Source organism: Capra hircus, chromosome 6, assembly GCF_001704415.2.
Source record: "Capra hircus breed San Clemente chromosome 6, ASM170441v1, whole genome shotgun sequence".
Classification (NCBI taxonomy): Eukaryota; Metazoa; Chordata; class Mammalia; order Artiodactyla; family Bovidae; genus Capra; species Capra hircus.
The window spans coordinates 5,252,664-5,265,338 of record NC_030813.1 but is presented as its reverse complement, the minus strand read 5'-3'; positions in this window follow the sequence as shown (position 1 = coordinate 5,265,338).

The window sequence follows — 12,675 nt, the reverse complement described above, 5'->3', positions numbered from 1 at the left end:
CATAGGATTTTCCAGGTAAGAGTACTGGAGTGGGTTGCCATTTCCTTCTCCAAGGGATCTTCCCGACCCAGGGATTGAACCCAGGTCTCTTGCACTGCAGGCAGATTCTTTACCAACTGAGCTACCAGGGAAGTAAACTAGTAAATAAACCGGGAGTAAACTGAGCTGCTGAGCTACTAAGCTGGACTCTAGAAAAAAATCTTCTGATTTATATTTCAATAATTTTCTCTTCAGCTGAATCTAACATGCTGATAAACACATCATTTATAGTATGTTGTGTTTTTATCTGAAAAATTAATTTCATATCTGTTTAGTTATTTTTATAGTTTCCAGTTCCAGATATGTCTCATATTTCTTAATTAAATGTAGCACGCAAATATAACCTCTGTGATCATTTCACTTTAAAGTCTTTGTAGATCTCTTTCTGCATCTTTTGTTCTGTTGGCTCTCAGTTCAGGTCAGTTCAGTCGCTCAGTCGTGTCCGACTCTTTGCGACCCCATGAATCGCAGCACACCAGGCCTCCCTGTCCATCACCAACTCCCATAGTCTACCAAACCCATGTCCATTGTGTCAGTGATGCCATCCAGCCATCTCATCCTCTGTCATCCCCTTCTCCTCCTGCCTTCAATCATTCCCAGCATTAGGGTGTTTCCAAATAAGTCAGTTCTTCGCATCAGGCGGCCAAAATATTGGAGTTTCAGCTTTAGCATCATTCCTTCCAATGAAAACCCAGGACTGATCTCCTTTAGGATGGACTGGTTGGATCTCCTTGAAGTCCAAGGGACTCTCAACAGTCTCCTCCAGCACCACAGTTCAAAAGCATCAATTCTTCTGTGCTCGATTTTCTTTATAGTCCAGCTCTCACACCCATACATGACCACTGGGAAAATGACTACTGCTGGCTCTCATTCAGGGTATTTCTGTTGCTTTTGTGCTTGGGTACTTTTCTTCCTCTGACCTATTTATTACCCTAGGAATGTTATTTATTTTGATTCTCTCATGCATTTAACAGACATTTCTTTAGCCCTTCCTTTGTGACAAATGATTTATTCTCATTGTGTCTCCTGCATTATCAGGCAGGTTCCTTACCACAGGTGCCACCAGGGAAGCCCTCCCTTCGCTCAGGTAGCTTACATTTCAGTCAGAGAAGAGCCAATGAATACGTGTGTCCTGCAAGGTGAATGCAAGAGCTGCCGCACAGAATACAGAGGAGCGCGGCAGGATGTGAGGGCAGAAAAGGAAAGGGAGCAGCAGTTTGAGAACCTGGAGGCCATTTCAAAGACTTGTTGCTTTTCTTCTGTGTGATTTCAGAATCGTGTATAATGTTTTAGCAGAGAAATTACATAATTTACATATTAACAGGCTTACTCTGACTGCTAGAGTGAGAATAGTTCCTAGGGAGATAAAGATAGAAGCAAAGACACCACTGAGAGGATGATTGGATATTCCAACAAAAGAGGGTAGAGTACTGAAAGGTAAATAGGATTTGCTAACAAACTGGATGTCATGAACCTCTGTCCACAGTTCTTCAGATACTCTGTCTATCAGATCGAATCCTTTGAATCTATTTCTCACTTCCACTGTATAATTGTAAGGGATTTGATTTAGGTCATACCTGAATGGTCTAGTGGCTTTCCCTACTTTCTTCAATTTAAGTCTGAATTTTGAAATAAGGAGTTAATGATCAAAGCCACAGTCAGCTCCCAGTCTTGTTTCTGCTGATTGTGTAAGCCTCTCAATCTTTGGCTGGAAAGAATATAATCAATCTCATTTTGGTATTGACCATCTAGTGATGTCCATGTGTAGAGTCTTCTCTTTTTTTGGAAGAGGGTGTTTCCTATGACCAGTGTCTTTTTCTTAGCAAAACTGTTAGCGTTTGTCCTGCTTCATTGGGTACACCATGGAAAAATTGCCTGTTACTCCAGGTATCTCTTGACTTCCTACCTCTGTATTCCATTTCCCTATTATGAAAAGGACATCTTTTGGGGGTGTCAGTTCTACAAGGTCTCAGGTCTTCATCACTTCAGTTCAGTTCAGTTCAGTCACTCAGTCGTGTCCGACTCTTTGCAACCCCATGAATCGCAGCACGCCAGGCCTCCCTGTCCATCACCAAATCCCAGAGTTCACTCAGACTCATGTCTATCGAGTCAGTGATGCCATCCAGCCATCTCATCCTCTGTCGTCCCCTTCTCCTCCTGCCCTCAATCCCTCCCAGCATCAGAGTCTTTCCCAATGAGTCAACTCTTTGCATGAGGTGGCCAAAGTATTGGAGTTTCAGCTTTAGCATCATTCCTTCCAAAGAAGTCCCAGGGTTGATCTCCTTCAGAATGGACTGGTTGGATCTCCTTGTAGTCTGAGAGACTCTCAAGAGTCTTCTCCAACACCACAGTTCAAAAGCATCAATTCTTCGGCACTCTGCCTTCTTCACAGTCCAACTCTCACATCCATACATGACCACTGGAAAAACCATAGCCTTGACTAGATGGACCTTTGTTGGCAAAGTAATGTCTCTGCTTTTGAATATGCTATCTAGGTTGGTCATAACTTTTCTTCCAAGGAGTAAGCATCTTTTAATTTCATGCTTCAAACCATCTGCAGTGATTTTGGACCCCCCCCAAAAAAAGTCTGACACTGTTTCCACTGTTTCCCCGTCTATTTCCCTCACATCCATACATGACCACTGGAAAAACCATAGCTTTGACTAGATGGACCTTAGTTGGCAAAGTAATGTCTCTGCATTTTAATATGCTTTTTAGGTTGGTCGTAGCTTTTCTTCTAAGGAGCAAGTGTCTTTTAATTTCATGGCTGAAGTCACCATCTGCAGTGATTTTGGAGCCCGCAAAAATAAACTGTCACTGTTTCCATTGTTTCCCCATCTATTTGCAATGAGGTGATGGGACCGGATGCCATGATCTTAGTTTTCTGAATGTTGAGTTTTAAGGCAGCTTTTTCACTCTCCTCTTTTACTTTCATCAAGAAGCACTTTAGTTCTTCTTCGCCTTCTGTCATAAGGGTGGCCTTATCTGCATATCTGAGGCTATTGATATTTCTCCCAGCAATCTTAATTCCAGCTTTTGCTTCATCCAGCCCAGCATTTCACAGGATGTACTCTGCATAAAAATTTAGTAAGCAGGGTGACTATATACAGCCTTGACGTACTCCTTTTCCTATTTGGAACCAGTCTGTTCCATGTCCAGTTCTAACTGCTGCCTCTTGACCCACATATAGGTTTCTCAGAAGGCAGGTAAAGTTGTCTAGCATTCCCATCTCTTTCAGAATTTTCCACAGTTTGTTGTGATCTACACAATCAAAGGCTTTGATGTAGTCAGTGAAGCAGAAGTAGATTTTTTTTCTGGAATTCTCTTGCTTTTTGGATGATTCAACAGATGTTGGCAATTTGATCTCTGGTTCCTCTGCTTTTTCTAAATCCTGCTTAACATCTGGAAGTTCATGGTTCATGTATTGCTGAAGCCTGGCTTGAATAATTTTGAGCATTACTTTGCTAGGGTGTGAGATGATTGCATTTGTGCGGTAGTTTGAGCACTCTTTGGCATTGCCTTTCTTTGGGATTGGAATGAAAACTGACCTTTTCCAGTCCTGTGGCCACTGCTGAGTTTTCCAAATGTGCTGGCATATTGAGTGCAGCACTGTGACAGCATCATCTTTCAGGATTTGAAACAGCTCAACTGGAATTCCATCACCTCCACTAGCTTTGTTCATAGTGATGCTTCCTAATATCCACTTGACTTCGCATTCCAGGATGTCTGACTTCGCATTCCAGGATGGCTGGTGAGTGTTACACTATCATGGTTATCTGGGTGATTAAGACCTTTTTTGTTTAGTTCTTCTGTGTATTCTTACCACCTCTTCTTAATATCTTCTGCTTCTGTTAGGTCCATACCATTTGTGTCCACTTCAATCATTCCAAACCATCTGTAGTCTTCAGCCAAATCTATTTGGAAGTAAAATAAGCTACAGCTCATGGTGAGTCCCAGGGCTTTTGTCACCTTGAAGGAGAAGTCACTCAGAGAGAGGAACCAAGTTCCTTTTATACTGATGAGGACAGCTTGGTTTACCCAGGTCAAGGTTTGACATGGCAGGCCAGGGGTCTGTACCTCTCAGCAATGAGAGACAGCCAACACTGTAATGGTAACAACCTTTGAAGCCTCACACCTTTAAACATACTATTTTCAGAGCTTGAGCCTTCTCTTTTCTAGTACCTTCTTTTTGGCAGGAAACACACACACACAAATGCCTACGTATACACAGTCTTTAGTTGTAAATATGTCTAATGTAACCTAATGCTCTTTGCTTAGATTTTATTTTGATAATGATGTTGATCTTTAAGCAGCCCATCTGTATAATTATCAATATTGATAGATATATTGATACATTTAAAAAATATATATGTTATCCCTTCTATTGCCCTTCTGCTTCTGAGACTGATACTGAAACATGTTTAAAATATTCTGAAAATAAAAGGAAGTTTATCCTTATGCTGTGTGACTTGTTGAAAACTTAAATTGAAATGCCCCTTGTTTGCTGGGCAGCCTTGTTTGTACCTGCTTCAACTAACCTAAAGTATTTTCTGATATTTGATTCATGTCCAGGCATTTCAGCCAGTAGTATGGTATCATTTTTAAAAATTTGGAGGACAGCAGTAGAGGAGCATAGATTTTTCAGTATCTAAGAATGACCCAATAAACAGAGAAATTAGGTTGACAAAAGGAAAAAATTGATTTTAAACATGTTCAACCAAAGTGAAAAATAACCCCACACACTGAAAAATGCTTGGCTGAGTCAAAACATGGAAAGCAACAATATTTGTATGGTATTAAACTAAAATGGGAAACAGGAGAGAATACAAAGTGAGATCAGAAGGCACTGAGAGCCAAGGACTGCAGAAACTGCTTCCAGGGTCGCAGTCCTGAAAATCACGAGCCGGGAAATACTTGTACACATGGAAAAGACAAGTCAGAAACAATGTGCCTACAACACCGACAAAACCTGCAATCTAGTGTTTCAATTATAGCTAAAGGAATTAAAAAGGTTTAGGAAACCAGTATAAACTATGATAGTTGTATATTGCTGAACTAGAAAAACAGAGGAATGATTGGACAACAGAAAATGCGAAGTGTTGCTAGCATCTCTCAGAAAAGGAAAAATCATTTCAGAAATGAAAACTAAATTGAAAGAAGCAAAAGATCTATAGACAGGGTAGCATCATAAAGAAATATTGACAGAAGATGAAAAGGAGGAGAATGGGAGGAAACCATACATAAGGAGAGAAAAAGGATTCACTCTAAAGTGACAGATATAAAAGGCAGTCAGAGAAAATCCCATATATGTATAATACACAACACTTTTTTACCCAAAAAGAAATGCCATATACGTTACCTCTTTGAGGGCAGAGCATCTAAATTATTTATAATTATTTCACATTGGTGATTTATCTGTTCTCTTCTCATTTATTCATTATTTATATTATATAATCATTTATTTACATCAACGTGGATTCATGTATATTAACTTTTTACCTTGAGTTACTTTGTAATACCCCTTTCTTCAATTTTTTTTGTTCAACTGGTTCTGAGTTTGTCTGCTGGGGTGCTTTTTCAGTTGGTTCCTGTGTCCTTCTGACATATTCTTATTATGGTTGAGTTTTTGTTTGTTTTTTGTTTTTAGAGCACTTCTATATTATCTGACATCATAAGATTTTCCATATTCATTTTTTATATATCCAGTCCCACTCCTAGAATCAATCATTTCTCAAAAGTATCCTGGTTCTTTTTTTTGGAAAGTGGTATTAAAAGCCAGGATCTAGGCACTAGATATGCCCATTGCTTGTGGAGTATCATTGTTTTTATGCCTTCTCATCTGACAGAGCAATAAAATATGTGCTTATACTGAGGCACGTGCATACACTTATCTATAAATAATTCTATGTGCTTCTAATCACCTGTTATCTACATTAAGCTACTCATGAATTTATACTAATGTCTCCAAACCTCATCCATTACCCCATGGATTATCCCAGTCGCCTCGCCTTCCTTTCCCGGGCTTCCCAGGTGGCACAGTGGTAGAGAATCTGCCTGCCAGGGCAGGAGACACGGTTTGATCTTTGGGTGAAGACGATCCCCTGGAGAAGGAACTGGCAACGCACTCCAGTATTCTTGCCTGGGAAATCCCATGGACAGAAGGAGACTGGTGGGCTACAGTCTGTGGTGTCTCAAAGAGTCTGACACGACTAAGCAACTATGAGAAACTGGCTCCCATCACCTGCTACGTATTTGCTTTTAAAATTGTAAATATGCCTGAGCAGTCAGTTGTGTCCAAGTCTTTGAGACCCCATGGACTGTACCACACCAGGCTCCTCTGTCCATAGAATTTTCCAGACAAGAATACTGGAAAGGGTGAAAGGAAAAGTTGCCCAGTCATGTCCGACTCTTTGTGACCCCATGCACTATACAGTCCATGGAATTCTCTAGGCCAGAATACCAGAGTGGATAGCTGTTCCCTTCTCCAACGGATCTTCCCAACCCAGGAATCTTTACCAGTTGAGCTACCAGGGAAGCCCAAGAATACTGGAGTGGTTGCCATTTCCTTTTCCAGGAGATCTTTCCAATCCAAGGATCAAATTTCCCAACTCAGGATTCGAACTTTTGTCTCTTGCGTCTCCTGCGTTGGCAGGAGGGTTATTTACCAGCTGAGCCAATGTGGAAGCCCCAATATACATGCATAGAATTATTTGTCTTTTTAATTTGTACTCCCATGAGACGTATCTTATCAGTTAGAATCCAGAGCTCATGTGTAATTTCTTATGCCTTTAGTCTTGCAGACTCTTCTCATTTCTAAAGATACTTAGGTCAACAACTTTTCCCTACTTCCTTCAGTAAGGTTGTTTCATACATTCCTTCAACCTCCTAAATAACTTCTTAAAACTTTGTATAGCATTGTTTCATTTATTATTCCATAAATTTGATGGCTTTTGACAGAGTATCATGCATCCACCATTACAGCATCATACAAAATAGTTTCACTGGCCTGAAAAATCCATTGTGCTTTACCCGTTGAATTCTCCTCCTGCCGCTGAATTTCCCTGAAAAACCAGGGATCTTTTTACTTCATTTATAGCTTTCCCTTTTCCTGTATGTCATAACACTGCAATCACATCAGGTATTTAGCTTTTTCAGGCTGACTTTTCCCATTTAACGAGACCATTTAGGATTCATTCATGTCTTTCCATGGGTTATTCGCTTATTTTGCTTTATTCCTAAGTATTAGTCTATTGTATGAATGTACTACAGATTATTTATCCATTCACTTACTTAATGGCAGCTTGTTTGTCTTTAGTTGAGGCTATTGTGAACAAAGACGCTACACAAATTCGCATGCAGGTTTTATGTAGATACATGCTTTCAGATCATTTGAGCAAATACCTAGGGACACAAAAGCTAGATAGTAATGGTAATATTAGTTTTGCTTTTTTAAGAAACTGACAAGTTGCCTTCCAAAGTGCCTGTGCCTGTGACTTATCCTCACCAGCAATAAATAAGTGGCCCTGCTGCTCTGTGCAATTAACGTTGTCAGTTTTTTTTTTTTAATTTTGGATATTCTAACAGATATGTAGTGGTATCTCATTTTAATTTATAATTTTTTAATGACAAACAGTCTTAAGCCTCTTTTCGTATCTTTAGCCAATGTTCACTGCAACTCTATTTACAATAGCTAGGACATGGAAGCAACCTAGATGCCTATCGACAGATGACTAGATAAAGAAGCTGTGGTACATATCATTACTTGCAACATCTTCTTTGCTTAGGTGTCTGCTTATATCTTCCGCCCATTTAAAAAAATAGGTTGTTTCCCTATTCTTAAGTTTTAGGAGTTCTTTATAGATATTGAATACAAATCCTCTATCATATATGTCTTTAGCAAATATTTTCTCCAAGTATGTGATTTGTCTTTTCATTCTCCTAATGAGCGCCAAAGAATTGATGCTTTTGAACTGTGGTGTTGGGGAAGACTGTTGAGAGTCCCTTGGACTGCAAGGAGATCCAACCAGTCTATTCTAAAGGAGATCAGCCCTGGGTGTTCTTTGGAAGGAATGATGCTAAAGCTGAAACTCCAGTACTTTGGCCACCTCATGAGAAGAGTTGACTCATTGGGAAAGACTCTGATGCTGGGAGGGATTGGGGGCAGGAGGAAAAGGGGAAAACAGGATGAGATGGCTGGATGGCATCAACGACTCGATGGACATGAGTCTGAGTGAACTCCGGGAGATGGTGATGGACAAGGAGGCCTTGTGTGCTGTGATTCATGGGGTCGCAAAGAGTCGGACACGACTGATCGACTGAACAGAACTGAACTGAATGATGTCATTCACAGAAGTGTTTTTTTTTTTAAACTTTTATGTTGGGGTATAACCAGTTAACAATGTTGTGATAGTTTCAGGTGAATGGCAAAGGGACTCAACCCTACATATACAAGTATCCATTCTCTCATAGACTCCCCTCCCATCCAGGCTGCCACATAACACTGAGCAGAACAGAAGTTGTTAATTTCAGTGAAGTCCAAGATACCATTTTTTCTTGCAAGTATAGTGCTTTTCCTGGAGTTGGAAATGGCATCCCAATCCAATATTCTTTCTTGGTGTATTCCATGTACAGAAGAGCCTGGCGGGCTGCAGTCCATGGGGTCACAAAGTTTCAGACACAACTGAGCAACTGAGCACATAGAGCTTTGGGTATTGATTCTAAAACCTTATCAGCAAACACAAGGTCAGGGTCATGTAGATTTTCTCCTGTGTTTCTTCTAGAAGATTTATAGATTTAATTTTTGTGAAAGGCACAAAGTCTCTGTCCACTTTCATTTTTTGCAGATGAACATTTAATTATTCCAGAACCATTTGTGGAAAAGGCTACCATTTTTTCTATTCTGTTGCCTTTGTTGTTGTTCGGTTTCAGTTGTTTCCAACTCTTTGCAACTCCATGGACAACAGCATGCCAGGCTTCCTTGTCCTTCACTTTCTCCCGGAGTCTACTCAAGCTCATGTCCCTCGAGTCAGTGATGCCACCCAACCATCTCATCCTCTGTCGCCCCCTTCTCCTCATGCTTTCAATCTTTCCAAGCATCGGGATCTTTTCCAATGAGTTGGCTCTTTGCATCAGGTGGCTAAAGTATTGGAGTTTCAGCTTCAGTATCAGACCTTCTAATGAATATTTAGGGTTGATTTCCTTCAGGATTGACTGGTTTGATCTTGTAATCCAAGGAACTCTCAAGTGTCTTCTCTAACACCACAGTTCAAAAGCATTAATTCTTCGGTGCTTAGCTTTCTTTATGGTCCAACTCTCACATGCATGGAAAAAGCATAACACTGACTATACAGACCTTTGTTGGCAAAGTGATGTCTCTGCTTTTGAATATGCTATCTAGGTTTGTCATAGCATTTCTTCCAAGGAGCGAGGGTCATTTAATTTCATAGCTACAGTCACCGTCCACAGTGATTTTAAAGCCCAAGAAGATAGAATCTGCCTCTGTTTCCACTTTTCCTCCATCTGTTTGCCATTGCCTTTGCTGCTTGTCAAAGATCAGTTGATGGTATTTATGTGGGTCTATTTCTAGGGTCTCTCCTCTGTTCCATTGGTCTACATCACTACTGTTTTATCAATACTACTGTAGTAATTACTCTAACTTTATAATAAGCCTTATAATCTAGTAGTGTGAATCTTCCAGCTTTATGATTTTTTTCCAGAGTCACATTGGCCATTATACGAGGTGGGTTTTTTTCAGCTTTTTGTATAAGCTTTAAAATCAGTCTGCTTGGTATGAAGACTCCTTAAAAAGCTAGAAATAAAACCACCATATGACTCAGCAATCCCTAGGTTTATTCTAAACTCCTGGGCATATTCCATGAGGAAATAAAAACTGATAAAGACACATGTACCCTAATGTTCATTGCAGCTCTGTTTACAATAGCTAGAACATGGAAGCAACCTAGATGTTCATTGACAGATGAATGGATAAAGAAGTTGTGGTACATATATATGACAGAATACTACTCAGCCATAAAAAGGTACTCATTCGAATGTATTCTAATGAGGTGGACGAAACTAGAGCTTATTATACAGAGTGAAGTAAGTCAGAAAGAGAAATATAAATATTGTATATGGACATATATATGGAATCTAGATGGCACTGATGAATTTTTTTTCAGGGCAGCACTGGAGAAACAGGCATTAGAGAACAGAGCTATGGACATGGTGGGAGGAGAGGAGGGAGAAGGGGAGAGGTATGGAGCCAGTAACAGAAATTTACAATAGTGTATGTAAAATAGATAGCCAATAGGGATTTGCTGTATGACTCAGGGAACTCAAACAGGGGCTCTGAGACAGGCTCAAGGGTGGAATGGGAAGGGAGATGAGAGGCAGGCCAAGGAGGGAAAGGACATGGGTGTACCTACGGCCGATTCTTGTTAGTGTCTGACAGAAAACCACAAAATTTTGTAAAGCAATTATCCTTCCATTAAAAATTTTTTTTAAAAATAAGTCTGTTGATATCTACAGTCTTCTGGGATTTGCAGTGAGATTTTCTTGAATCTGTATACAAAATTTGAAAGAATTAACATCTTAACACTATCTAGTCTACAACCCATGAACAAAAAATGGTTGTTTATTTGAATATGCTTTGATTCCTTTCATCAGAGTTTTATAATTTTATGCATATGTATACAGTGTAAATCTTGTTATATTTATACCTATTTCCTGATTTTTGGTGTTATCATAAATGACATTTTATTTTAAAATTTAAATTTATTGCTTTATATAGAGAGGAGCAATTGATTTTTATAAATTTACCTCATATTCTCAGACACTGCTATAATTGCTTATTAGTTCCAGGTTGTCATGGCTGCTGGGAACTTGTGTGAGTGGGGGATGGGGAGTGATTGCTGATGGATATGGGATTGTATGTGTGTGCTCAGTTGAGCAGTCATCTCTGACTCTTTGTGACCCCATGGACTGCAGCCTGCTAGCCTCCTCTCTCCACAGGTTTTCCCAGGCAAGAATACTCGAGCAGGTTGCCATTTCCTACTCCAGGGGATCTTCCCAACCTGGGGATTGAACCTGTGTCTCCTGCAGGGGAAGATGGATTCTTTATCACTGCACCAGCTGGGAAGACCCGAGCATAGAATTAAGGTATGAGATTTCTTTTTACGGTGATGAAAAGATACTGGAATTAGAGAGTGATAGTAAGTCTCTTACTTTGTGGATATACTAAAAACAGTGAATTGTATACTTTATGAGGGTGATTTTACAGTAGGTGAATTATGTCTCAATTTTTTTAAGTTATTGATGGATATTTTAAAATAAATGCATATATAGAAACACACCTTTAGCCAAAGTCATTATCTTTCTCTTGGTGAAAGATAAAAATTTTCATCCTAAAGACAGGAAGGGACTAGGACACTTTTCATATCCTCAATATTTAACACTATGTTGGGATTTTTAATGAGGGCAGTTAGACTAAAGAGGTGATTAGTTATAAGAACTGGAAAGCACAGGAAGAAAAAAAAATCTATAGTTGAAGATGAGAGATGTATATCTAAAATAATTTTTTAAATGTGTATAAAACTACCGGAAAACTAAGATAATTTATTCAAGTAACAGGTTTTAAATTCTAGTTACAAAAAGTCAATTACCTTCACAAATAGAAATATTCATCAGTTAAAATATGTGATGAAAGAGAAAGTGAAGTAAAAGTGATGCGTGCAATTGTGTGGTAGTTGGAGAATTCTTTAGCATTGCCTTTCTTTGGGATGGGAATGAAAACTGACATTTTCCAGTCCCGTGGCCACTGCTGAGTTTGCCAAATTTGCTGGCATATTGAGTGCAGTACTTTCACAGCATCATCTTTCAGGATTTGAAACAGCTCAGCTGGAATTCCATCACCTCCACTAGCTTTGTTCGTAGTGATGCTTTCTAAGGCTTGCTTGACTTCACATTCCAGGATGTCTGGCTCTAGGTGAGTGATCACACCATTGTGATTATCTGGGTCGTGAAGATCTTTTTTGTACAGTTCTCCTGTGTATTCTTGCCACCTCTTCTTAATATCTTCTGCTTCTGTTAGGTCCATACCATTTCTGTCCTTTATCGAGCCCATCTTTGCATGAAATATTCCCTTCGTATCTCTAATTTTCTTGAAGAGATCTCTAGTCTTTCCCATTCTGTTGTCTTCCTCTATTTCTTTGCATTGATCGCTGAGGAAGGCTTTCTTATCTCTTCTTGCTATTCTTTGGAACTCTGCATTCAGATGCTTATAGCTTTCCTTTTCTCGTTTGCTTTTCACTTCTCTTCTTTTCACAGCTATTTGTAAGGCCTCCCCGGACAGCCATTTTGCTTTTGTGCATTTCTTTTCCATGGGGATGGTCTTGATTCCTATCTCCTGTACAATGTCAGGAACCTCCATCCATAGTTAATGTGGCACTCTGTCTATCAGATCTAGTCCCTTAAATCTATATCTAACTTCTACTGTATAACCATAAGGGATTTGATTTAGGTCATACTTGAATGGTCTAGTGGTTTTCCCTACTTTCTTCAATTTAAGTCTGAATTTGCCAATAAGGAGTTCATGATCTGAGCCACAGTCAGCTCCCAGTCTTGTTTTTGCTGATTGTA